Here is a 26475-nt window from a genome sequence, read left to right as displayed (position 1 = left end):
TAACAAAAAGAACATTTTAATACCCCCCAAAGAAAAGTAGAAATAAAAACTAGTCTTTCCCTAGAAAGGTTGATAGGCACTCTTATACTAACATTTTGAGCTGTAGACAGGTGAGAACATGGTCAGGGATCAGCTCTTGGGAATTGTTGGTGTAGGGAGGTGTGTGTGTGTGTGTGTGTGTGTGTGTGTGTGTGTAGGAAAACGATGTGGAAGCAGGTAGCTGCCTAAGTGGTATGATTGGAGGGGAAAGGGAGTGCTCCCCCATCCCAAATGTTTCTTGGATGAATCCAGAAATTCTTCACTTCTCTATACCGTTTAGGCTTTCTACAGATTAACTAGTTTTCTCTTTGGAATTTGCAAACGTCCCATGGGCAGGGTCCATCAAGGAACCTGGACAAGAGTTGCTGTGTGCGTCCAACCTCTGGGAGGGTGTTTGTCCAGGGGGAGTCTGGCAGGGATAGAGGTCAAGGGCCTATGTGGGTAAAGGAGAGGGAGGAAAGAGACCAGCCTTTGCTGAGCCCTCCCTGTGTGTCAGGTGCCATGCTCAGGGCGTTTCCACCTGTGTTAACTCACTGACTTCTCCCAACAACCCGGAGGGCCTCTTCTTCTTAGCTCCATTTTCCAGATGAGAACAGTGAGGCCCAGAAAGGCACAGTGTGGGTCCAAGTTCACACAGCCGGTGGTGGAGCCAGCATTTATATCCGGGTGTGTCAGAACTCCAGGCTAGTGCTTTTATTTCTGCAGCAGGCCAAGTCACAGGAATGTTTACAGACAACTTGAGTCCCATATCTGTGTCAGCACAGCGTCCAGTAGACTTGTGTTCTATTTGTTCTGTCCATCCCAAAACACTGTGGCTGACTCTGTGTCGGCCACTCCCAGGCCCTGTGGAGGGAAGAATCAAGAACTGGTGTGATCCAGGCTCTGCCCTTAAGTCACTTTTTTAAAAACTTATTAAAAAATTGTGGTAAAATACATATAACGTAAAATTTACCATTTAACTATTTATAAGTGTACAGTTCAGTTCATTTCACTGCGACCATCGCCACTATCTTGTTCCAGCACTCCTTAAGTGGTCACTCTCTGTTCCTCTTCCCCCAACCCCTGGCAACCACCGATCAACTTTCTGTCTCTATGAATCTGCCTATTTTGGACGTTTCATATAAATGGAATCATACAATATGTGGTCTTTGGTGTCTGGCTTCTTTTACTCAGCATGATGTTTTCCAGGTTCATCCATGTTGTACCGTGTATCAGTACTCCATTCTTTTTTGTTTGAGGAAGATTAGCCCTGAGCTAACATCTGCTGCCAATTCTCCTCTTTTGCTGAGGAAGACTGGCCCTGAGCTAACATCCGTGCCCATCTTCCTCCACTTCATATGTGGGATGCCTGTCACAGCATGCGTGCCAAGTGGTGCGTAGGTCCGTGCCCAGGATCCAAACCGGTGAACCCCGGGTCACCGAAGCGGACTGTGTGAACTTACCCACTGTGCCACTGGGCCAGCCCCAAATCTATTCCTTTTTATGGTTGAATAATATTCCATTGTTTATCCATTCATCAGTTAATGGATATTTAAGTTGTTTCTACCTTTCAGCTATTGCGAATAGTGCTGCTATGAACATTCTTGTCCAAGGTTTGTCTGAACACCTGTTTTCAATTCTTTTGGTACATACAAGGAGTGAAATTGCTGGGTCATATGGTGACTCTATGTTTAACTTATTGAGGAACAGCCAGACTGTCTTCCACGGCAGCTGCATCATTATACATTCTCAGTAGCCGTGTGTGAGGGTTCCAATTTCTCCTCCTCCTTGCCAGCTTGTTATTTTCCTTTTTATAGCCATCCTACTGGTGTGAAGTGGTATCTTGTGGGTTTTTTATTTTGCATTTTCCTAATGACTAATGGCATTGATTTCTTTGCCCTTGACTCTTTGGGGCGCCTCCAGCGGGTCCCTCAGCCTCTCCATGCCTCAGTTTCCTCATGTCTGAATCAGGACACTACCTCGAGTGGTTGTGAGGAAGACATGGGTGAGTCATGCAAAGAACTTGGCATCCGTGCCCGGCACATAGTCAGGGCTCTCAAGGCCATCTCAGGCAGCCCCAGGCCTGCCCTTGCTCAGCCAGGGGAGAGGCTGGCCACTGGGGGGACCCTCCTGGTTCTGACCAGCTGGGACTCTGCAGGGTAGTTAGAGCTGCTCCCCTCTGCCTGGCAGCCCCCGCCCCCCTGCCTCCACCACCCGCGACTCCACAGGGAACCAGAACCCTTCAGAGGCTGGTCCGGGGCTGATTCTGTTCAACCCAGAAGACATTTATGGAGCATGGTAGATCCCCTGAGACCCCTTTCCGTTTCTGTGCACCCTCCCTGCCCTCCGTGTGTGTTCCCTGCTGTGCGCTCTCTCTCTGCAGACTGCACTCAGCTACCAGAGCATGGCGGAAGTGCCTGGAAGTTTATCCCCCAAGGTGGCCCTTAGCCAGTGACTGGGGTGCAGGTGAGAGAAGGCCCAATTCCCCTGTCTGGCATGGGGACAACCCTGAGGTGTATCTTACACTCCAGAGTCCTGTGGGACAGGCAGAAACCATCCTCGGCACCCTTGTTGGCCTCTTCCTCTTCCATTTGCTTCCCCCAGGCCCTCTCCTGTCCCCTGGGAGCACTTAGCCAGGAGGGCCCCATCGCAGGATCTGTTTCTAAGGAACTCAACCAAAGACACAGAGCACCTGCCGGGGGCCAAGTCCTGTGGAAAATGCTGAGATAGGGGCTGGCTCCCTGGCCGAGTGGTTAAGTTCGCGCGCTCCGCTGCGGCGGCCCAGGGTTCGGATCCTGGGCGCGGACATGGCACCACTCGTCAGGCCACGTTGAGGCGGCGTCCTACATCCCACAACTAGAAGGACATGCGACTAAGATATACAACTGTGTACAGGGGGTGTTTGGGGAGATAAAGCAGAAAACAAAAAAAAAAAAAGAAAATGCTGAGATAGACAAAGAGAAACAAGATGCAATTCCTTCCCCAAAGGAGCTCACAGCTTGGTTGGGGCTGGTCCTGACAGCAGCAGTAAAGCTAATAGCCAATGTTGCGCACGTACTGCGTGTAAGGCACCAGGCTGAACACTCAATATACGTTACTTCATTTAAACCGTTTAACAACTCTGTGAGGGACAGTATCACCACTCCCACTTCACAGATGAGAAGACTGAGGCCCAGAGAGATTAACTAATATGTGGTGGGGGTGGCACAGCTTGGAAGAGGCAGTACTCACCCTGAGCTCAGCTTTGTCTGCCTCCAAAGACCCAGCTCCTGACCTCTGTATTAGGTGCCATTTCTTTGCAGAGGGACGAGCTTCAGGGGGAGGGAGCAGGGAGGGAATGCCTCAGCTGCTCCCATCCCAGAAAGGACAGACATTCCCCAGGGCTGCGCTGTGAGTGGCTGTGAGGGAGTTTCACAAGTAATTAGTTACTGATTTTGGTCAACTTTCTGTGAAAGATTTAAATTAAGAAGAAAAAGAGTAAATTCAAGCCTGCCTCTGATCCTGTCATTCACTTACTTTCTACTCTGCTTTCCAGAGCAGGAGACACATGGAAGTCCTGCCCCAGTGCCAGCGCTGGCTGCCCCGGGGGAAGGGCCCGTCCACGGGGTAAAGAGGGTACCAGCTGCTGCTCTGCCTGGTCTCCCCACCCTCTGAGCTCCCAGGAGGCAGATGGGGGACAGGTGCCTCAGGCTCCCATGGGGGAAGGAGGCGTGGCCATTGGCCCGTACCCCTTTGTGACTGAGCCCCCCACCACACACACACATGCACATGCACACGCACACGCACACATCAACAACCACCAGATCCCTCAGGAATCAGAAGTACTGTCTTAGGAGAGCCAGTCTGTCCCTCTCTGAGAGTGCATTGGGGTGGTCAAGAGCACAGACTCAAGGCAGACTGCCCCGGATCAAATCCTAGCTCTGCTGGTTATAAGCTGAGAGACTTTGGGAAAGTTACTGAGCCTCTCTATGCCTCAGTTTCCCCATCTGTAAAACAGGGACAATAATAGCATTGGCCTCTTAGGATGGCTGTGAGAATTAGTTGAGATAATATACATAAGGCAGATAGAACACTGCCTGGTGCATAGTAGGAACTATACAAGCATCCACTATTACTATTACTATTGTCACGAAAGGAGAGTCCAGGCCAGGCTGCCACCCCTCACCTAGGAGTCACCCTGCAGCCCCTGATAGAGCCCCCGAGTCTGGACACACTCTTCCAGACAGATGTCCCTGGATCCCTCTGTGTTCGTAGAGGGCAGGATAAAGTCTTCTGTCTTCCTCTTTCCCAAGCCCTCCCCTCCCTGGCTTGCATCTCACCCATACAGCGTCCCTGGTGCTCCCCTGAGTGAGAGGCTCTGGGAGTGGGACTAGGGGCTGGATGGAATGGTCCCAAGGGCACCACCCCAGCTTCTGAACGAGGACACTCTGTCTACCAGCCTACGGGCCTCATGGTGACGGGGTGTTGGCAGCTGGCTCAGTGTCATGCATCTGTGACTAAGCCAGCTCTGTCACTACCTGGCTGTGTGATTCTGACCAGCTCCCTCCCCTGGTCCTGGTGACAGTATGACCATTCATGAAACATCGCCTCATGTAATGCTCAAACTCACCTGGTGATTCTGGTCCTCATTACACGGACGTGGAGGCAGAGGCAGCCAGAGGTGAGCAACCACAACAAGAACAGAGAGACTTAGTTGGGGAGGGGCTGGGCCAGTGGAGACTTCTCCCCCCTGATAATAGCTGGCCTCACTGGGTGTTTCCTCCGTTCCAGGCAGGTGCTGTTAAGGTGAGGAGCTTAGGGCCATGGGCAGGTGGAGCCAGAACTGGAACCAGATCTGCTTAGATGTGGTTCCAGTGCCTGACCCTTGGGCCTCAGTGACAAAGGCCAGGTCTGGGAGGCCAGGCTTTGGTGCTGAGATCGTGCCTCTTTCTCACGTGTGGCCCATGGCCGGCAGGGTGAGCTGAGAAGATGCAGGGAGCCTTGGCCACACAGAGGGCAGAAGGCTGTGTCTCCCCTATCACATTGGGGCTCCTTGAAGTCAGAAACCAGTCTCCTCACATGGGAGACTTTCTTATTGGAAACTTTCCTTTTTTAAGTTTCTAGTATAGAAACTTTCCAACAGACATGCAAGTAGAGTGTAAAGCATAATGAACTCCCATGCACCCATTCCCAGACTCAGCAGTGTCAATTCATGGCCAATCTGATTTCATCAATCCCGCCACCCACACTCTCCCGCCCCACCCTAGATGATGATGATAACTATGATAACTTTTTCCTTCTTCTTCTCCCGAAAGTACTCTCCCCAGTACATAGTTGTATATTCCAGTTGTGAGTCCTTCTGGTTGTGGCATGTGGGATGCTGCCTCAGCATGGCTTGACAAGGGATGCCATGTCTGCGCCCAGGATCTGAACTGGTGAAACCCTGGGCCGCTGAAGCAGAGCGCACGAACCTAACCACTCGGCCACCGGGCCGGCCCCCCTAGATTATTTTGAAGCACACTGCAGACAGCATATCATTTCACAGACATTTCTGAATGTGTCTAAAGATAAGGACTCTCCTTAAAGAAAAGAAAGAAAAACCCTTAATTACAGAGACTTTTGTGAAGGCAAATGCTTCTCATTTCCTCCTTGCAACCAGCTCAGGCAAGCCCCATTGCTCCAGGTTTGAGGTTCCTTCTACTTCCATTTCCAGGGCACAAAAGCCACGCAAGCTGGGTGGGGCTTCAAGTCTGCCGTGGATTGACTTTGGCCAAGACCCTCCCTTGCTGGTGGTGGGGGGTGGTGGGAGAGGTGACCTCTGAGGTCAGCCCATTTCTGCCCCTCATGCACGTGGGCTCCTGGCTCCAGCCGAGAGCCTGTGCTGAGAGCCTGGGGCATGGTCTGCCTTCACAGCCCGCAGGTGCAGAGTTAGTCTCAGTTCACGGCAGGTGCATGGGTATCACTGGCCTTTCTTGTTTCGTTTGTGTGTTTATTCCTTTTCACCCTCTTTCCACCTGCTTCCCTTCTCCCCTCATAGTATTTGATGCAAATATTTCTGCAAATGAGTGCTGCTGTTTTGTAAACATGTTTTTTTTTTTTTTTTAACTTTGGTAAATGTCATTGTGTTATAGGTCTCCTTCACTCAGCACTGTTTTAAAAATCTAGCCTTGTTACTTCAAACTGCTGCATTGTACCCTGTGATGCCGCTCCACAATTTTCTGTTCCCCACCATGAACAAGCGGCATGACTCCCCCTTCCTGGCTTGTAGGGACCAGGCTGATTCCCGGGCTGTATTCGTGAGTGGAGCCGCTGGGTCACAGCGCTCACTGTGTTTCATTTGACTAAGCGTGGCCAACCCGAGTCCACAGTGGCTGCCTAGCCTACACCACCGGGCATAGGGCTCCTGTGTCCCCACATCCCCACCAGCGCTGGGCTTTATCCAGCTTTCTCATTTTTGCCCATCTACCAGAGGTAAAGTGGTGATTTTCAGCACCTCTTCTTGTGCTTGTTAGCTTTAGGGTCTGTCTCCTTGAACTGTCTGTTTGTATGTCTTGTCCCTTTTGGGGTAGGGTTGCTGTCTTCCTGTTGCTCGGCAGACATTCCTTGTGTCATCTAGTCTAGATATTAATCCTTTGTCGGTTTGGACATGGTGAGCATCCTCTGTCATTCTGTCATCTTCGGGCACTTTGAAACCTAACTCCCTTCCCTCCTGCCTGCTGCCCGGCTCCTTTCTGAGAGGATGGCACAGGGGAGGCCCTTCTCACTGTCTCTGCCCTTTTGGTAAATGCCAGGCATCCAGGACAGGGTACAGCCTGCACCAGGAACTTGCTCTTAGCACAGGGCTCAGGTATGGGGGAGGGAGGGACTGGCCAGCACAGGATGGCAGCTGCCCCAGAGCCCCGTCCCTACCCGTCGGTCACCCTTGCCCCTGGTGGGTCTGGGGCCAACTGGTCAGGATTCCTTCATTCTACATACACCTGTGCTAGGCTGGATTGTGGAGTCGGGGCCTCCAACTTGATTAAGACCATGCCCCTGGGCTCAAAAACTCCAGCTCATTGGGGGGAAACAACGTGTGCACTGACCAGGGTGGTGGCTAGGCCAAAGCCTCAAAGAGAGGCCACTGCAGGACACAGCTTGGAACCACTGCCATCACTGGGAGGGCTTCCCAGAGCGGGTGTCTTTGGTTTGGTCTTCAGAGGAAGTGTAAGTGTTCACCAGGCCTCAGCAGGGTCTTAGTTAAAGCTCTGAGTGGGAAGAGGAGTGGAGCTTCTCATCTCCATTTCCAGGGAACGTGGTTTCTAGTTCTCTCCCTTTCACGGGGTTGAGGGATCTTCGCCCCTGGCTTCCCCTTCTGGACAGGAGACAGCGTGCCTTACAAAGAAGAGGAGGCTGGCTTGGGGGTTAGCAGACCTGCCTTCTGTCCTCATTCTCAGAGTGACCCTGGGTGAGTCCCTATCCCGCCCTGGACCTCCACCCCCTCATGTGAATGAAGAGGGCATGGGGCGAAGAGCAGTTCTCCCAGGACCCTCCAGAATCCTCCAGAACGCTGCCACCATGGCAGCAGTGGCTGTCTTACCTTCTTATTTGTCCCTCATACTGTTCAAGGGACAAGGGCATTGAGGGCAGAGGTTACCGGGGGTCCATGGCCCCAGGCCCCCTGCCTCTCTGCTCTGTAAACCCCTTCCTAACAGCCCCAGGGCAGGTGTGGCTTATTGTTCAGGGTTTGCTCTCCCGGCCCTGTGGGCCTCCTCAGTACAGCCCCTGTGAACTGAGCAGTCCTGGGTGCCAGGTGCTCTGCGGTGTTTTACACCCAAGACCTCATTTACTTCCCACAAGTCTGTGAGGGGAGTACGATTTTTATTCCCACTTTGCAGATGATACTGAGGGGCTCAAAGAGAGCAAGCCACCTGCCCAAGGGCACCCAGCTTATAAGCTCTGCCTGCTCCAGGGTCCATTTCTTGATGACCTCCTCCCACGCCCCCAGAGGTCTTCCCTTTCCTAAGTTCCAGCTGCCCTGTTAGCAGTCCTTGGCCAAGCCCTTTCCATACTTCTCCTTGGTTCCAAACCTTGACCTCACACAGATGCCTCCACCTTTCTGATTCACACCTGCTTCCCCCTCTACCACCCACCCCACCACCCCTTTCCTGCTGGAGTCCTGTTGGCCCCTCTTGTGCCTCTCCTTGTTCCTCTGCATCTCCCTGGAGTGTGCCAAGGGGCTGGTGCCCAGACAAAGCCAGGGGGATCCCTGAGACTCCTCATTAGGCTTCAGCCCCGCAGCACATGCTGGCTCTGAGGAGGGGCTTGGGGGGGGGCTCTAGGCCTCACATCCTGGGGAGTCACCCCCCTTCCTGAGGTTGAGCAGCATCAGCCATGGAGGAGGTCATCCTCTAGGGTCCAGTGGGGTAGAGACCCGGGCCCTGGCAGCTGGCCTGGCATGTGCCCAATGTGGTCAGCCTGAAGGGTACGTGCCTGTCCTGCTGGAAGCGGCTGGGTTATCAGAGGGGAGCGAAGCGGCTGGGACACCCTGTCCCCTGGGACATGCAGGGACTCATACCACCTGGGGGTGTGTGTGTGCACACATGCATGTGCCGGCTGTGTAGCCCAGGGCATTGCACTGGCCCCAGAGGAGTGGGGGTAGGAGTTCTGGGTTCAACACCTGACTCGCCTGCACAGTGTCTGGAACCCAGCAGGCCTCTGACTTGTCTTCACCGTTATTATTTTGATAGTTAGGAGCCTAACTCACATTTTCTTTCCCCCTGGGCAAGGCTTGTCTTCCACCTGAAAGGCCAGCCTGTGGAGGGCCAGGGTGGGTGTAAAGTGAGTGCCGGGCTGACGGTGCAGCCACGCAGGCTGAGTCCTGGCTCCACCTCTCTTCCAGCTGCAGTCATTCCTCCTCTCTGAGCCGCAGCTTCCCCGTCAAGGAGGGTCAACACCACCTGGGACGGTTGTCATGAGTCTGAAGGGAAACGTGGGGCTGCAAACGCTGCATTAATGCCACAGGGCAACACAAATGTGTGCAGGGGTGTTGCCAAGCAGCAAGTTCTACTTCCACTTAGCACTAGGCCCAGGAAGGGTGGTCCGTAGGCCTCTGATTCTATTTGTTAAGGATTTAGCCTATGCTCTTGAAAATGGACTGGGTTGCCTCAGCCCCTGAGAGGTAGGAGGTGGCTGGGTGAGGTTCGTTGGATGAATGAATGAGTGAATGAATACTTGAAGAGATGTCCATCTCTATAGGCATTAACACAGGAGGCTGACCCCCAACTGGAAGGCCATGGCGGGGCTGGACCAGATGACTTCTGAAGTGACTTCCCACTGTGGGTCCTTTCCAGGTTCTGTGACTTGAGATGAGTTCTGCCCCCTTTCTAAGACCCTCTGTCTCTCAAGTCTCCCTGCGGCTGGTGCTGGGCTGGGTACAGCACTGTCTTTGCCCCCATGGTCCTGCCCACAGGGGTTCCTGGGTCAAAGTATGGGGAGAGCCCACAGTTTGCAGAACTGAGACCCATGTAGAACCTATGTGATGGGCCAGAGGTGAGGTAGGGGAGGGGAGGATGCCTTTTGGGAAGTCAAGGCTGGATGTGGGGGGCACAGCTAGCCCTTTGTGGATCAGCCTGGAAGGCTTCCTGGAGGAATCAGTGTTGAATCTCAATGTGGGAGTCACTGGGCTGGCCCCTGGTCCCAGCCATCACAGGCTTGTGGTGACGAGCAGGCACTTGCCCTCTGCTTGTCCCGCCATGCCCAGCCCATGACCCAGGAGGGCAGGAAGGAGGGGTGTCCCGCTGTGGGAGCAGAAGGACTCCAGCCCAGGTGAGCATGGGAACTCCTGAGCCTACAGGTTTCAGTGCTCGCTGGCTCACTCGGCCAGTCTCTTGGAAAGCTGGGGCTTCTAGGTGGGGTTCTGAGCTGCATGACCTTGGCCGGTTCTAAACTCTCAGAACCCATTTCCTCCTCTGCAAATGAGTGGTTAGCAAAGGTGATCACCCAGGCACCCAGTGTTAGGACGCAGGGTCTGCTGTGAGCTACCTGGCCAGCCCAGCCAGAGACCTTGTGCCCTGGGGTGAGCTGGAGATGGGGGTGACTTCTCTCTTTGCAGCTGCCACCTCCTGAAGGGCCTTTTGGGGGTTGGAAAGTACCCCCAGCAAAGTTCATTCCCTGGCATCTTCCCTCCCCCTCCCCCATCCCTCTGCCCCCTTTTGTCCCCTCCGTGTTACATTCCACAGAGGAAAGTGATCCCTCACTCAAGGCCTGAGGATTACAGGCTGGAGAGAAGCCTGCGTTGCCCTGGGAACGCTCACTTAGTGCTTTCCCACCGGTGCCCTCGTCCTCCCACCAAACGCCAGAGTAGGGGGATGATCCTGGCACACCCCAGCCTGAGGGAGCAGCAGGGCTGCTGGGGTTGGGGGGCTGGTCCGTCCCTCCCTCCCTCCCTGGGCGGTCAGTGAGTCCAGGGTGGGGGGTAACGGTGTTGAGCTTCTAGAGGGCCCTTTCAGGAGGTGGCTAGGGGCTAGGCCCTGGGGTTTCCACATGCCTGAGCTCCTCTGCCCCCTCACTTCTGCCCTGACCCCCCTTCCCAGGCTGAAGCACCCCCATCCCTACTAAGCTGGGGATTTCCGCAGGCTGAGCCAACCGCCTGATCCTAATTATGGCGCCTTCATCCTGTTGGGGTTAAGCTCCCAGTGGCCTTCCATGCCCCCACGCCAGAGGCCAGGCGTGGGGTCACGCCTGCTGAGCCCCCTCTGGGAAGGACTGATAGCCAGTATTCTCCCTGAAGGCCCAGGGGGTGGGGAGGCAGCTTGTCCTGGGGGTCTGGGCGGACCAGTTAAGATGTCCAGGGAATGCTGGGGGAGAGAGGGCTGTTTCTCTGGTGAGCCCTCCGGGCAGCAGGGAGGCCTCAGGGGCTGACCTCTGGAGTGCAGGGAGATCTGAAGATGGAATCTCCCAGAGGCCTCCTTCTCAACCCTGGCTTCATGTTGAGTCATTTAGAAAGATTTTGAAAATACCTATACCTCGGTCCCACTCCTACTGATATTGATTTCATCAGCCAGTGCCGGGGCAAGCATCGGTATTTAAAACATTCTCCCCAGGTGATTCTTGCATACAGTCAGTTGAGAATCACGGCTCTATCGAACACCGCATGGTACCATCAAGGAGACTGGCGCTCAGCCAGCAGAAGGCCCTTGAAGGAGGTCACTCTACTTGTTGGGCAAGGCTGGATTGGAATTTGGCGCTTCTAACCCAATGGCAGGCCACTTCCTTTTGGCCTCCTCTGTCCCCCAGAGGCTTGCCAGGTGTTCCACTCATTTCATCATTTGGGCACTTAGGAACCACGTGACCCCGAGCAGGTTGCTTAACCTTGCTGTACCTGGTTTCTCTGTTGTGATAATAGGCCCTGGTGATAAGATTTGAATGAGATGATGCCTATTGGCCTGCAGCACTTGGGGAAGGGTAGCCATTGTCCTTTTGCCTTCTGCCTGGGGCCAGGGCAGGGTCTGAGCAGAGGCCTCCTTGGTCACCCTGCTCATCAGGCAGGTGCAACCTTCAGAGCTCACGCTGTTCTCAGGGGGAGTGAGGAGGGGCTGCTCTAAGGCAGAATGAGGAGTGGGCATCCTGGATGTTCCCTGGGCCCTGAGAGGGAGTTAGGAGGTGCAGGGAAAGTGCTGGAAAGAATGGCTCCTTCACCCACGGGACCTCACCTCACGCCCCTCCTGTTGTTGGGTGTCTCTGGTCTGGGTTCTGCAGCTACAGAAATGGCCACCAGGTGTCACCCTTGGCTCATACTTGAAGTGAACGCAGCGCAGAAAAAGAAACAGGAGTTGGGTGGAAAAAAGGTGGGGATGGGATGCCCCTCCAGGGAGTGGGTGAGCCTGGAGAGGACCCCAGGCTGCTGAGGTGGCTGTTAATTTCTGAAGGAAGGTGTTCTGCAAAGGTTCATCGGTCTGCCTTCAGAATTCTCCTTCCCATGCTCACGGCAAATCACAGTTCAACAGGTTCTTTATGGGGCACCTGCTGCACAGAGGAGTTAAGAATCTTACTGAACACCTACTATGTGCCAGACCCTGTACACACAGTAGGCCATTCAATATGTACAACAACTCTGTATAGGGTTGTTTATGTATAGAGTATGCTTATGAGTCCCATGTTACAGATGGGGAAACCAAGGCTCATACTGGTTATGTCTTGGGCCCAAGGTAGCCCAGCTGGAAAAGGATTGAGTCCTTGTGGAGCCTAAATTCTTTCTCCTACACCAGGTTAGCTTCCAGAGAGTTCTAGGATAGGAAACCTCCAATAGGTTTCGCACCAGGTTAAGAGAGGATATGGCAGGTGGCAACCCTGCCTGGCTGTGCCAGTCAGGAGCTAGTGAGGAGCTCAGACAGGCCACGCTGCCAGCGGGCAGAGGAGGGTGCTGCGCTCACTGGGGTGGCTGGAAGTGGGTTTGGGTGCATGCTGGGTGTTGGGCATGGGCAGGCTGCAGACGCAGCAGCAATGAGAGGCTCCCTCCACCTGCCTATATGCTCCTCTGAGCAAACTCCCCACCCAGAGTTATTTCAGTTTGCTCACCTGTCAGTTCTAGGGGTGGACTTTGTTCATTCAACACTCTGTCTCTGTCCCTGCCTCCTGCCCCCTGCCCCCTGCCAGGCTCTGAGCTGACCATTTCTCAGGACAGATACTAAGATGAACAAGACAAGCCATCCCCCATGTGCAACCACCCCACCATAAGCCTAGACCAGTGGTCTCCAAAGTTTTTTTGATCGTGCTCTGTAGCAATAAAAAAATTGTTAAGCATGCACCTGTAACATAAGCATAGTTTCATATTAAGACACACTCACACTAAATGAAAAAGGGATGAAATGAAAACACCCACCGACGTCCTAATATTTTCCTCCTGTACGTCTGTACCCGTGCACACACACTTTAGACCCAGCTGCTCCAGGAGATGAGAGGGTCGAGTCAGTCCAATTCCATTCAGGATGGACTATGGTCAGTGTTCCAGAACATCCTTGCCCACCTCTTCATGCTCTAGCAAGGGAAGGGAGAAACTTCAGGGGCAGCAGGTGGGAGTGTGGGCAGACAGGAAGCATAAGCAGGGCTATGTCTGGGGAGGGACCCAGATGATTTGGACAAGAAGGAGGTTTTTGTTTTAGACCCTAATGCTACAAGTTTTGTGATTACTTTTTAAACTGTCTCAGGATATATAGAACCAGGACATTATGTCCCCAGTAGAATCTGATTTCATGTGCTTTAGGTAATTCTAGTCCATTTCCAACAGTTTACAAGGTCCCCCCCCCCCGTCCTGGAAGTTGGGGAGCATACACACATTTGGGACAGGAAGGACAGGGCCCCACTGGGGAGGCACTTAAGTGCTCCTTCCTCAGGGGCTTCCTCCTCCGCTGCCCCTTCTGGGTTGGAGGGCCCTGCAACCCTGTGCCTGGGCACGTCCTCACGCAGGGTGCAGCACCTGGGGCCTCCATGAATATGGGTTGCAGAAGAGGAGGGGAAGAAGCTGCGTCTGGGATACAGAAGAGAGCCCCTCTACTAGCTCCCCTTACTCAGGAAAGTCTCAAGAGAAGCCCCTTCCCCCCAACCCTGGCAGGGCGCTGAAGAAGGACCAAATGGCTTGTGAAGGCATATGCCTGCCCCCAAGGGTGGCTGCCAGGGCGGCGGCCATGATGGCCGGCCCGGTGTGGGTGCCTTTGTGCGCCGTGACTGGGTGTCTGTTTCTGTAGTCACTGGGCGCTTGTTCTGTGGGGCGAGGGGTGTGGGGGTGGGAGCACAGCCTGTGGCTAAGCATGTACGTGAGGCTGGGCACGAACAGCCTCACCCACCAGCCCTAGTCCTGCCAGGTACAACCAGCTGCTGCGGCCAGCCGCCAGCCGCCTCCTCCCTTCCCTGGGCATGGCCAGGCCGGGGGGCAAATGACTTGGCGGGCACCTCCCCTCGCTTGGACCCACTGGGGCAGAGCCGGCTCACCTGCGGCCCAGGCAGGAATCCCAGCTAGGTGGGTGCTCTGCCAACCCCCCTGCCCCACTCCTCACCAGGGGGATGGGAGGGGTGAGGCAAAGGAGGGGGCACAGGGCAGAGACAGGCCCCTCTCCCCTCCCAGACTGTGGATGGGTAGAGCGGGGCAAAGGGGGCTGAAGGAAGGGGGCATTCGTCTGTTTAGGGCCAGGAAATGATTTCCATGCAAATGAGATGCAAACTCCTTAATGAGTTTGCAATTAGGAGTCCAGGCTGCCAGGCCCGGCAGCGCCCGCGGGTTTTATGAATGGGCCTGCGTGGGGTGGGGGGGCGGCGCGCCGGGCCCGCCCCCACGTTTCCCCGCCGCTGAGCCCGCGACATGCCGCGCCGCACGTTGCTGCCTCCCGGCCCCGCCACGACCTGGCCCGCCGCCAGCGAGTCAGCTGCTCCTGACGGCGCGGGAGGCTGCCGGCCAGAGTCCTCGCCACGCCGCTGGCCGGCGACGCGTCGGGCCGACGACACGCCCCCGGGGGCCCGGCAGGGGCTCTAGCCTCCGACGCCCCTTTCCCGGTGATTGGAATGGTTTCCTGAAGCAGGAGGCAGTGAATGAAGTTAGCCTTCGGCCCTGTTTCCCTTAGGATGAGCTGCCCAGGGAGCCCACTGACTCAGAATGGGGACCCTAACTTGGGGAGGGGGGCACTGACCTTGAGAGGGATGAAATTATCCGTCAGAGGAGAGTTCCTATTCCAGAGCCCCCTGCACCTCCCCAGTCCTTCTCAGGCCAGTTCCCACCTGCCTAACCTCAAAAGGCCTGTTCTGCCCACTCCAGGGCACCTGCTTTTTTCCTGCAGGGCCACCCCAGTCTGCTCCAGGCCTTCGTCTGGCCTGGGGCCAAAGACTGCCGCTCCTGTGTGTGTGGGTTCACTCAGATCAGCTCTGGTCTGGAAAGAGACTCACCAGGATTTGAGTATTTGAGCCCTATTAATCCACAGGCCCTAACCCCTCCCCTCCCCCACTGCTTTCAGAGTAAATTAACTAATTACCTCCAATTAAAGCAGGATGCTCTCTGTTCTCTCCTGGGCCTCGATCTCCGCCCCTGGGAGTCCTCTTCACCCTGGCTGGGTCTGGAACGGGGCCTGGCCAGGAAGGTGGAAGTCAGTGTATCAGTGAGTGGAGTGTTGCAGGCAGCTAGGCCCTCGACCTTCCTGGGGCTCTGGGCACTTGGGTCCCTGTGGGGCCTGAGAAGACTGGGAGCAGGGGCTGCCTATGGAAGGCAAAGGGCCTGTGCAGATGCTGATGGCCTGAGGGTGACCCTCCTCAGGAGAAGCAGCTTGAGGGGCATGTCCTAGAAGCTGCCAGTCCCTGGTGGCACCTGCTGCCTCCCTCGCCTAGCACGCTGGGAGAGACTCCAGATGCCTGCGGGTCCATCCAATTCCTCCACTTTCCTCCACTTTTCCCAGCTCTTCCTGCTGCAGCAGTGAGAACCCCTTCATTCTTTTCCTCCTGCCCCTTGGTGGCCCTGAGGCACAGGCCCTAGTGCTACACAGCCCACAAGGCCCTGGCCCCGCCCTGGCACTGCCCTGGCCCCACGTGTGAGACGTGATGGGGAGGATGCCTGGCAGCCCGAGGCAGGGTGATGGGTTGTTGACCCGGGTCTCACCTCTCAGCTAGCTGGCCTCTCCTGAGCCAGGGCAGTACCACACCAGGCTGTGACTCAGGCCCCTACCCCACCTTGAGCCCCACCATGCCAGGGACCTGGGCTTGGACCATCCTTATGTATGTGGGGTGGGGGTGGGGGCAAAAATTTGTCAATTGCAGGCTTCTGTCTGGGGTTACTTTTTTTCTCAGCCCTGAGGAGCCAGGCCATGACTAGAAGGTTCAGGACTTCCAGCCCCGGCTGTTCCTCCCAGCTCACACCCCAATAGAGACTGACAGTCAGGGCCCCCTGACAAGGCACAGCAGCCATCAGAGTTGGTGAGTGTGTGAACCATTCAGGGAGTGGCTCTGCAACCAGTAAGGGCTGCCCCTGGGGGGTCCTGAGCCCCCATCTGCCAGCTTGGCTTGCCCTTCTCTGCCCACTGAAAGCTGGCTCAAAAACCCACCTCCAAGAAGGCTTCAGCATGCCTCTCTTATTTGTGGCAGTCCAGCCACCGCTCTCAGTTGGCTCCCGGTTGTCTCTACCTCTTGTCCCTTTCTGTAGACGCTCTTTGAGTCTGCAGGACTCTGTTCTTTCCTGCACTTCCCAGTGGCCAGCAGAGGGCGCCTCCAAAAAGACTGAGGCACCAGGGAGGAAACGGGAGAATCCGCTTCCCTGGATCCAGGGACAGTCCGTTTATGTGAAATGAAACTGACCCAGGACGCCTTCCTTCCTGGGGCTCTAGACTTAACCTGTCAGCAGAGGACTAGAGGTTAGATCACAGGCTGAACTCAGGTGACTGCCTTAGAAGTGAACCCAGGATGAGGGAGCTGCCCCCTCCCAACAGCCGGAATGGGGAAGGGGCAGTGGAGGTCGCCAGCTTTCCTCCCTTGACCCTGGGAGATGGGTTGGGAGGGGCTGCACAGAATAGCTGGTGTCCCACCCTCTAGGAGGGGCTGCTGTGGACATCTGGGCAACATCTGGATTCCTGGCAGGACAGGGAACTTGTCTATTTGAGATCCTCCAGGGATATACCATCCACCCCTTGGTGGCCCCTCAGCACTACATTCCTGGGGAGCTCTTTACAAACAGGTGTATAGGACCCAGCCCCGTAATGTGGGTGAATTCATGCCAATCTAGGAGGGTCCTGACATACGTCCTTCGGATGTGGCCTAGGGGCCTGGGCAGCAGCCTGCTCTTCTGGGCTATTCCACCTTTCCGCCTCCTGCCCTCCTGTCGGAGTGCGCACGGTGAGATGCTTGTCTTCCCTGTGTGGAAATGCTGGGAAATAGGAGGCTCTGGTGTCCATCCTCTCCATTCCCCTTCCTCCAGGTGAGTAAGAGAGAAGGGGAGTGAGGGTAGCTTTTAGGGACCCCATTGCATGGAGGAGGAGTGGAGAAGGGCTTGCTTTTGGGTCATCTCACACAAAAGCCGGGAAATGTCATTGGGACTGGAGGAGGGGAGAGAGGACAACAGGAGTGGTTCTTTCTTGGGTTTGGGTTCTGGGTTTTCGGGAAGATACAACACGGAGAAAAACCCTCGTGGTCGGCTGGGCTCCAGGACGCCGGGGCAGGGAGCAGGGGGACGGCCGTAATGGCCTCACAAAAGGGAGCAATGGCGAGCAGGAAAGGAGCGGGGGAAGCGTCGCGCCCACCCGGGCTCTCGCGCAGCCCCTCTCCCCCAGCTCTCCCCGGCCCGGCCCGCCGCGGCCCCTCCTCCAGACCTGGGCGCCGCCTCCCCCTCCCCTCCCCCTCCCCCTCCCCCTCCCACCCGGCGCTGCAGCTGCTGCCGACGGACCATTCTGCACGTAGCGAATGGAGGAGACGCACAAGGGACGCCTCAAGTGCGCGCGCGCGGGAGCCAGAGCTGTGCGGGCGGGGGAGCGGCTGCGGGCGCGCGTGCGCGTGCGGCGCCGACCCAGGGAGCGCGCGCGGAGCGCCGGAGTCCGCGGCTCTTCTGCGCGCCGAAGTTGGGGATGCTGGGCTTTGGGGTCCCCACTGCTCCAAGGCCTTCCCGTGGCGCTCTGCCCGCCTTCCAGCGAACGTGGCTTCTGCCTGGGCCCCTTTTCATTCCACCCCAACAGCACGGTCCTTTGTGCGTAGTAGGCGCTTCATGATGACTAGGTGCTGAAATGAATTGGTTCCCTTGCCCTCGTCTTCGTCTGGGTCACTGATCTACTGTCAGCTAGGTCCTGGGCTGGGGTCACAAAGGGCTGCAAACTCGGGTGGGAGGTGGGGCGGGCGGCGCGGGGCGGGGGGGGGGGGGAGAGTCGATGACACTAGATTCATGACCCTATAGTCCCACCTTTGCCCAGGAGCTCTGAGCCTGGAGGCCCTCAGGGGCCCACCTCTCTCTGCCTGAATCTGACAGGCCCCATTAGGGCTCTAGAGGGCCTTAACAATTGGCTGTCAAGGAAAAACATAGGAGTGCATTGACCTTTATCTCCTCTTGGATGGGATACTCCCAAGGAAGTGCCTTTCCCTGCTGCCTCCTCCCTCTGCATGTCACCTGCACAACTCCCATTCCCTCCGGTGTCCAGGACAGGACCAGGCTGGCACAGGTATGGTATGGTGAACACAGAGTCTTTCCTGAGATAACCAGGGAGTGTAGGGAGGCCATGCCAGGCTATGGCAGGCAGTACTCACCTTGGAGTTATTTCCTGAGTCCCAGAGGCACCCTCCCCACTGCCTGAGCCCTGGATCTCAGGGGCTGGTCAGTGGGTGGCCTGGGGTCTGTCCCTTCCTTCCCTAGATGGCCCAGGTTGGCACCTCATTCCACCCTTCCTGACACTCAGAGGCAGGGATGAGGCCTCTCCTGGCTATTCAGGCTCTGGGCAAGGCCCTACAAAGGGATGTCTGAATAGGATTGGTGGCCTTTAGGACATCATGTGGTGGTTGGCAGTGAGTTGAACAGGTCTGGTTAGTGGCATGTGGGAGTGAAGGTGGCTGAGGGTTCTTTGTCACATGTTAACTTGACCTTGCCCAAGTCTGATCTCTCTGAGCCTCAGTTTCCTGTCTAATGGGAGTGTAGTATTCACCCAGTGGGGCCATTGAGGATTAAAATGTAGTCTGCGTATAACATGCCTCGTGTATTGGAGACAGATGCTTAGTAAGAGCTAAACCTTTTTTTTTTTTTATTATTGTGTGTGGACTGGCTGAAAGGCTGAGGATGCTTCCCTCAGCTGTGTTTCCACAGATAGAGTGAATTCAAATCCCAGAGTTGGCAGCTTCTTGGAATTTGGAGGTGGGTTTTGAGGAAACTGTAGAGAAACCAGTAATATGTCATACTTCTGTCATCATTCAAGAATGAACCATTTCACACTAGTTTTCCAGACATTAATATCTGAGACCTTAAAAAGAGATATTTTGGATGGAAATCACTAGTGGCTATTACACACTTTCCTGCCTTCTTAATCAGAGGTTGCAGAACATGTGAGTCTTTATGATTCAGAGCTGTGGTTACAAGTGTCCATCACTATCCTGGCTGTAATACAGTGAGAATCCAGGGTCTTGTTCAGCCCCACACTAAAGGCCCATTCTATGATGGCTACATTTTAATAGTTGATGTGTCTACTTGTTATAGTTCTTCATCAACTCCCTCCTATTAGTTGTCATTTCCACTACCATCACCTTGCCTGCCTCAGGCTGACCACCCCACCTTGTTCTTGTTGACTTGTTTCTGTTCTGCTGTGGGCTGAGAAGTCAGAAAATTGCATGTTAGAAGATGTGAAAAACAACAAGATCTTTTGAATTTGATTATATTAAAATTCATCTGGAAAAATAAACATGCAAAAAGAGCTTGGAAAATTCTGAAAAAGAGGGATTATAAGGGGCAACTAGAGCTACTAAAATGTTGTATACAGCTCCAGTAATAAAACAGTTGAGTCCTGGCACAAGAACAGACAGACAGATCAAAGGAACAGTAGAGTGTCCAAACAGACACCGTGAACAAATGGAAATTGAATATATGATAAATTGACATTTTAGATCAGAGGAGAAAAGATGAATTATTCAATCAAATTGGAAAACTGGCTAGCTGTTTAGGAAAAATAAAATAAAATCAGTTCTCTATTCCTTATTCTGAAATAAGTCCCGGATGGATGAAATATTTAAAAGTGAAAAGGAAATCATAAAATTACTAGAAGAAAACATTAATAAAAGATTTTAAATGTATATATTCTTGGATTGGGGACTGTATGACACAAAATATGGGAATCACAAAGGGAAAGATTTTTAAAAATTGGCTAAGTAAAAATTTTAAATCCTGAAGTCTAAAGGCAAATAATAAACCAGAAGAAATATTTTCAAGATATATGACAGATGAGTTCTTAGAAGTCAATAAGGAAAAGAAAAACAAATAGAAAAATGGGCAAAGCACATGAACCAAAAAGGGACTACTAGGGGCTGGTCCCATGGCCTGGTGGTTCAGTTTGGTGCACTCTGCTTTGGCAGTCCTGAGTTTGGTTCCCGGGCACGGACCTACACTACTCGTTGGCGGCCATGCTGTGGTAGCAACCCACATACAAAATACAGGAAGATTGGCACAGTTGTTAGCTCAGCATGAATCTTCCCCACCAAAAAAAAGGAACACTAATGGCTAATAAACAGGTGATAATGCCTGTCCTAGGTCAAAACACAAGAAATCAAAATTAAGAAATGATAAGATTCTCTATTCCCCAATCTGATTGACAACAACCAAAACGGGTGACCCCTTACTTTGTGGACACAGGCATCCTCAAATTTGGTGGGAAGGCAACTGGACCTGTGAAGGGGGTTGGTGATATACATAAGAAGTATTAACTCATAAATCATTGGCTCAGGGCTTCCGTACCTAGGAATTTATCAGATACACTGTCGCAAATATCAAGGTGTTCAAAGTATCCCTACAAGTGTGTTCATTGCAATTTTCTTTTCAAATCTGAAAAACTGGAAGCAGCGTCAAGTTCATCAAAAGGGCGCCAATTAGCTATGTTGTGGGGCATCCAAACACCAGAGTAGTATGCAGTGGTTAAAATGAATGAGGTGCTGGAGCCAACCCAGTGGTCGAGTGGTTAAGTTCACGTGCTCTGCTTCGGTGGCCCGGGGTTCACTGGTTTGCATCCTGGGCGCGCACCTAGAAGTGCTCATCAAGCCGTGGTGTGGTGGCGTCCCACATAGAAGAACTGGAGTGACCTACAACTAGGATGTACAACTATGTACTGGGGCTTTGGGGAGAAAAAAGAAAAAGAAGATTGGCAACAGATGTTAGTTCAGGGCCAATCTCCACACATACACACACACACACACACACAAATGAGGTCCAGCTTGATGGGTTAATAGTTACTAAAAGCAAGAGGTGAAACATTGCTTTGATCACACTGGTCAACAAAGGGTACACCCTCGGGCTGCATTGGCTTCCCACGGAGCCTGTTAGAAACCCAGACTCTTGGGCGGCCCCAGAACAACTGGATCAGGAACCGTGGGGCTGGGGCCCAGCAGTCTGTTTTAGCATGCTCTCTAGGGGATTCTGATGCACGCTCACATCTGAGAAGTACTGGTGAGGAGTATGTTACTATTTGTGTAAAAAATGGATATGAATCTATCTGCTTTCTGCTTTGAAAATTTCAGGGATTCACTCTGAGCAGAATGAGGTAGGTGGGGCAGAGGTGAGCTTTCACTTTTCACTTTATCTGCTTCTAATCTCTTCAGACATTTTACCCTGAGAATGCATTACTTTGATCTTCTAAGAAAGTACTTAATACACAAGCTACCAAAATGGAGAAATAAAATGTGGTATGTACATACAAGGGAATATTATTCAGCCTTAAAAAGGAAGGAAATTCTGACGTGCTACAATGTGAATGAACCTTGAAGACATTATGTTAAGTGAAATCAGCCAGGCCAATCATGAAAGGACAAATGCTGTATGACTCCACTTTAATGACGTATCAGATTCATAGAAACAGAAAGTAGAATGGTGGTTGCCAGGGGCTGGGAGGAGGGAAGGATGAGGAGTTAGTGGTTAATGGGTAGAGAGTTTCAGTTGGGGAAGATGAAAAGCCTTCTGGAGATGGTTGGCGGCGAGGGTTGCACAACAATGTGAATTACTTAATTCCACTGAACTGTGCACTTTAAAATGATTAAGACGGTGAATTTTATATTCTTTTTATTTTACCACAATTAAATAAATGTGAAAAAACCCCCAGCTACCTGACCAAAAAGGTATGTAAAGTAGAGATAGTGATTGAAGCCGACAGGTTCTGTGAGAGCCTCTCTCTAGATTACAGAGTATGAACTTGAGTGTTGGGCTCGAGGACAGCTCTTTCTGCTGCAGAGTCGGGTTGCAGCAAGTCTTGGCCGCCGATAAGAGAGAGACCACATCCTCACCCACACAATGGGAAGCAGACCTAACGAACTTGCTGCCTTGAGAGAAGGCATAGGCTGGCAATCGGAACGGATAGGAGAGTGGTTTGGGCGCAAGACAGAGGCATGCTCGGTTATTGGGGAAGCTGAGTCATTGCCCATTGCCTGCTGCCTCTGCTGAGACTCTTCCCTGGGCTGGGGTCAGGCTGGCTCTCCTCATGGGTCAGAGCTCTGCAGAGTGTGGTGAGCCCAGTATCCCAGGGGGAGATGGCTTCTGTGGGGAGAGGAGGGAGAGAGGGCAGGATGTGCAGAAACTGGCAGGGTCAGGCGTGGGTTTCTTGGGGACGAGTCTGTGCTCAGACATCTGGCTGGAGCAAGGACTGTACTTGAATGAGGGCTGATGCTGGGTGGATGGTGAGAGGGAAGGGGGCACTGGCCAAGCTGGACCTAGCACGGCCAGTGGCTGGGCCCCAGGGGTAGAGGATGGCATGGGGGCTTCTGTCCCCATTCTGCCAGCTTGGGAGAGAAGGCTCCTGTACCAGGCTCTGGGGGCTCCTCCAGGTGGTCCAATCCAGCCTGGATGCATGTCTGCCTGTGCACCTTAGACCCTTCTTGCCCAGGCACCAGGAGTTTGGGACTGCCAGGAACCAAGCAGGCGGGGCTTGTAGCCAAAGAGGGGCCCAGAGGTGAGGAGGCCCTGCAGCCAGCCTGGTTAGGCTGAGGGGCAGTGCAAAGCAAAGGGAAGGGGGTGGGGATCTGGAGAATCTTCTGAGCTGTGCGTTCCCTAGGACTAGGGCAGGAGACACCAGTGGGATTGGAGGCTTTCTGTCTGAATCTGCCGCCAGGGCCAGCCTGGGCTCTGCACTCAGCCTGCCCTGATTTAGCAAGCTCCTTTCAGGAAGCTGGAGACCAGGCCCTGACCTCAGGGAGCTCACAGTCCAACTGGGAGAGGGGCCGCCCTGACTCACACAGAGTGGGTGCTGACCACATGCCTGGGCGGCTCACTCCAGGGCTGGATCTACCCTGTGTAACAGCACAGCCCTCCATCTCCCCATCTGTACAGTGGGGTTGATACCTCAGGGCACTCTCAGCCATGGTCATGCCCAATCCTCAATGCTAGGTGGAGAGGCACAGGCTTTCCGACCCTGCCAGCCTGGAGGTGGGGTTGTCAGTGGAACAAGGAGGGCCCAGAAGTCTTAGCTTCCGTGTGGCCATGGCAGACCCAGTGCTGCATGGCCTCGTGGTTCATTTCCCTGACAGAGGTGCGGGAGGTGAGGAGGAGACAGGGATGAGTGGGGGCAGAGGGCTGGAGAGAGCCCTGCTCCTGGTATGAAAAGGTGATTAAGGGTGGGGAGGAATTTCCAGGCCTGTCCAGCCCGTTGCCTGCTTCCTTCACTTCCAAGTGGATCCACTCCAGGGCAGCGCTGCCCCTCACAGTGATCCATTGGTGAAGGAGGCCTCCCCTCTTATCTAGTCCGGGGGGCTAGCGTGCAGGATAAGGATGAGTAGGGGTTGGGACCCACTTCCTGTGTTGATTTGGGCTCATGGAAGCAGGAGCCTGCCTAGCCCAGCCTCCCCAGGCCACAGATGCTCAGGCTTGTCTGCCGCTCCCCATGTTCAGTGGTGGATCTGGGGGAACTGGACTTACAGCCCCTCCAGCTGAGGGTGGCGGGACGTGAGATGATGAAGCCAGAGCATGCCAGCTTTCTCAGCTGGACCCCCCACTCCACAAGGCCCTGCAGACATGTCCTGTGGGTCTGCCCTGCCCAGCGGATGATTTAGCACAAGAGACTGAGGCTAGACTGTGGGAGGGACCACCCAGAGGGGTGAGTGGGCAAACTGGGAGCAGGCTGCGCACTGAGGGAGCCCCCCAGCCAGTGAGCATAACTGTCATCCCTCAGCATGGGGGTTTTTGGAAAGTTGATCCCTACCACCTCCAACAAGTCTGAAAACCCAGACTGATGTAGACAGTGGGTGAGTCACCTATTCTAGAGCTCAGGGAGATCCAGTTCAGATCCAGTTATTGGAAAAGGTAAAGTCCCTGCTTTCATGGAAGTTCCATAGTCTGAGGGGAGAACACGGCCCACCCTCAGGGAGCCCCGGTCTGAGGGGAGACATGGCCCCGTCCTCAGGGAGCCCAAGTCTGAGGGGAGACACGGCCCTGTCCTCAGGGAGCCCCAGTCTGAGGGGAGACACAGACCTATCCTCAGGGAGTCCCAGTCTGAGGGGAGACACAGCGTGTCCTCAGGGAGCTCCCACTTGATGGGGAAATGCCCTGTGCTCCTTACTTTCTCCGTCCCTGCATGTTATTTTCCCTCCTAGCCCCATCCTCTGCTCTCCTGAATGTTCCCTTCAGCAGGAAGGATTGAGTGGGGGGCATTGGGAACCCCTGGCTGGCAATGCCGCCTCCTCCCTGCTGACTCCAAGCCTGCTCACTGTCCCTGCATAAAGCTTGTGAAGGCTGAATGTGAGGGTTCCAAGCGGGGAGACTGAGTCATGGTGACTCAAGAGTGGACTCGACCGTCCTCTCGCCGGCAGCAGTGGCTGGGTGAGAAGTGACACTAGGGCCAGGAGTAGGAAAAGAAGTGGTGCCTGCCCACTCCCAGCCACAGCTGCCGTCTTCCATGTGCTCTGGGCTGCGCATGCTTTGGGGAGCATGTGCAGCTCGAAGCCTGTGTCCCCACATCTCGGCAAACATGTGAGGCTGGAGTGAATCATGGAGCAAGAGGTGGATGTCTGGAAGCCAGATGTGGCCCAGCTGTTTGGGGCAGCGAGCCCAGCCACCCCCAGATCAGATGTGGTGACACTTCTGTCTCCCTCCGCCCTCTGTCTTCCAGCATCTCAGAAGCACTTCTGGGGAAGATCCCCTCAGAAGCACTTCTGGGGAAGATCCCCTGCCCTGGGCTCAGCCAGGGATCCTCTCTCCCCACTGGGCTCTGCACATTCACATGCACCCGCACAACCTCGTTTAAGCCCGAGTGCTCATGGGAGCATAGCCCTCAGACAGAGAACTCCCCCGGGGGAGGCTGGGTTCCCCCTTTGCACTGTTAAGTTCCTCCAGGCAGACATCAATACGACTTCCCCATCAGATCGGGGCTCCCTGAAGGCAGACATCCTCCTCTCCCTGTCAGACTGGGGCTCGCTGAGGGCAGGGCTGAGGCTCGCCCCTCAGACTCTTCCTCAGGGTCCCCGGAGCTAAGATCTGCCGCAGGTTCATTCCTTGTCCCGTTTGGCCACCTCCCCATTCCTTGAGGCTTTGCTGTCTCTTGTGGTCTTTCCTGTGGTCACTTCACTCTCAGTGGCTGGAAAGGCAGCAGATTCCCAGCATCTTTGACATGGTGGGTGACTCAGCCCCTTCAGCCTTTCTCCCCCTGCCTGGGCAGCCTCAGGCCCCACATCACGGTGGGGAAACCCCTCTGCTCCACTCCTTCTCTGACGTCTATGCCCGTCTCCTGTGTCCTCCCAGTCAGCCCCCTCCTTGCTCACACACACACTGTAGTCTTAATCCATTAGCAGATCATGAGGAGGAAGTGTGTCATACATTTTATCTTTGCAAGACTGGGATGTAGATAGAGAATGTGATCTCCACTTCGCAAGTGAGGAAACCAGGGCCCAGAAAGGTTAAGGGACCTGCTCAGGGTCACACAGCTCCTGGGCAGCCAACTGGGACTGGGACTGGGAGCAGGGCCTGACTATGCGCATGTGCCCTGCCAGGTAGCCCGGATGGCACACCTTGCTCAGCCTCTGCTCTCAAGGAGCCCCAGCTTGGGATGTCTGTGTCTGAGGGAGCACATGCTTGAGTGAGCACTGTGCATTTGTGTGCTGACGCCTTTCCTGTCTTTCCTCAGACCCTCAGATCTCTTCGGGGTGACACAGCCGTCGCCCTCAGCCCCTCCTCCTCGGCCCTGCTATAGGCACTGACAGTCTTCCAGGGGAGAGGACAGGGAGAACCCAATGCCCACAGAGGGTTAAATGACAGTACTTGGCCTGAGCCAGCCATGCCATCGGAGTCACCTGGCCGGGCTAGTTGGTGGCTTGCAGCAGAGCCTGAGTGCCAGGGAATGGAGCTGCTCTGTGGGTTTGGCCCCAGGGAATGGAGTCCAGGATGATGGGCTTCAGCCAGCCAGATAGAAGACATTCTCATCATTCGATGGAAGGACACTTGGAGCTCTGCTAGGTGAAGGGGAGCAGCACCTTCCTCGGCTGCGGCGCCTGCTGGTTCACTTCCTCACTACATCACTGCACCCATTTTACAGATGAGGAAACATCGGCCCGGAGAGGGACTTCACTTGGCCTATAGCACGCAGTTCCTGGCCCTGAGCCCGTGTTGGTCAGACCCAAAAGCCACCATTCCTGTGGGGTGGGAGGCTGAACAATGTCCAGTCCCGTCCCTGCTCCTGCTGTGTTCTGTTGGGGAGTGGTGTGGCTCTTGACTCAGCCTGCCTGGGTTTGAATCCTGACTCTGTCCCTACCACCTGTATGGTATGGGTAAGTTACTCAACCTTTCTGTGCCTCTGTTTCCCTGTGTATTAAATGGGTATAATGTAA

The 26475-nt window shown here is 54.4% G+C and overlaps 2 long non-coding RNA genes across 2 annotated transcripts; one reads left to right on the top strand and one right to left on the bottom strand.

Annotated features, from left to right (window-relative positions):
* On the bottom strand, positions 1-16338 carry LOC102150412 (uncharacterized). Its single transcript, XR_002802290.2, has 3 exons — positions 16053-16338; positions 14994-15086; positions 1-882 (listed from the first exon to the last, which is right to left on the bottom strand). It is a non-coding gene; the product is annotated as an uncharacterized lncRNA (long non-coding RNA).
* Positions 16330-26475, top strand: LOC138919542 (uncharacterized). Its single transcript, XR_011429776.1, has 2 exons — positions 16330-16918; positions 25776-26475. It is a non-coding gene; the product is annotated as an uncharacterized lncRNA (long non-coding RNA).

This window comes from Equus caballus, chromosome 20 (assembly GCF_041296265.1).
Source record: "Equus caballus isolate H_3958 breed thoroughbred chromosome 20, TB-T2T, whole genome shotgun sequence".
In the NCBI taxonomy this organism is placed as follows: Eukaryota; Metazoa; Chordata; class Mammalia; order Perissodactyla; family Equidae; genus Equus; species Equus caballus.
Note: the sequence above shows the minus strand (reverse complement) of the source record. Positions and strands in the feature narration are given on the sequence as shown.